The sequence below is a fragment of the Nycticebus coucang genome, chromosome 10 (genome assembly GCF_027406575.1).
Source record: "Nycticebus coucang isolate mNycCou1 chromosome 10, mNycCou1.pri, whole genome shotgun sequence".
NCBI classification, from domain to species: Eukaryota; Metazoa; Chordata; class Mammalia; order Primates; family Lorisidae; genus Nycticebus; species Nycticebus coucang.
Genome location: NC_069789.1, coordinates 48,944,083 through 48,945,127, shown reverse-complemented (window position 1 = coordinate 48,945,127; position 1,045 = coordinate 48,944,083). Strand labels below are relative to the sequence as shown.

Below are 1,045 nucleotides of genomic sequence, written 5' to 3'. Positions count from 1 at the left end.
GAGGAAAAAACAGAGGAACAAGAGGAACTAAGAAAACCTATGAGAAATGTGGGACTATGTAAAGAGGCCAAACTTAAGAAACATAGGCATTCTGGGTGGCGCCTGTGGCTCAAGGAGTATGGCGCCAGTCCCATATGCCAGAGGTGGTGGGTTCAAACCCAGCCCTGGCCAAAAAAAAAAAAAAAACACAAAAAAGAAACATAGGCATTCTTTTTTTTTTTTTTGAGACAGAGTCTCACTATGTCGCCCTCAGTAGAGTGCTGTGGCATCACAGCTCACAGCAATCTCAAACTCTTGGGCTTAAGCGATCCTCTTGCTTCAGCCTCCCAAGTAACTGGGACAATAGGCGCCCACCACAATGGCTGGCTATTTTTTTATTTTTTTGCAGTTGTCATTGTTGTTTTACCTGGCCCAGGCCAGGTTCGAACCCTTGGTGTATGTGGTCGGAGCCCTACCCACTGAGCATGGGCACTGCCCTATAGGCATTCTTTTTCTTTGAATGTTTTATGATGAAAAAAATATGAAATGCTTCATGAATTTGCATGTCATCTTTGTTCAGGGGTCATGCTAGTCTTCTCTGTGTTGTTCCAATTTTTGTATATGTGCTTCCAGAGCGAACACAAGAATCCTAGGCATTCTTGAGAGTGAAGACAAAAATACACAAGGTTTGGATAATTTATTTTGGGGAATTATTGAGGAAAATTTCCCTGGCCTTGCTAGAAATCTGGATATCTAGGTATAAGAAGGACTCCTAGGGGATTCATCATAAAGAGGCAATCACCACGACACATAATCATTAGGCTGGCCAAAGTAACACAAAAAAGACACTACTGTGAGCAGTAAGTTGAAAATAACAGGTAACGTAAAAAGGAAAGCCCCAGTCAAACTAACTGTAGACTTCTCAACTAAAATCATGTAAGTTAGTAGGGAGTGGGGACCTATTCTCAGCTTTCCAAAACAGAATAATGGCCAGCCTAGAACCTTGTATCTTGCAAAACTAAGTTTCTTATACAAGGGAAATATAAAGATTTTCTCAGGAAAGAAT

General features: G+C 41.2%; 1 non-coding gene across 1 annotated transcript; it reads right to left on the bottom strand.

Moving 5' to 3' along the window:
• Positions 1–514: 514 nt before the first annotated feature.
• Positions 515–621, bottom strand: LOC128597866 (U6 spliceosomal RNA). The gene has a single exon (XR_008383421.1). It is a non-coding gene; the product is annotated as a U6 spliceosomal RNA (small nuclear RNA).
• Between the last annotated feature and the right edge of the window lie 424 nt (positions 622–1,045).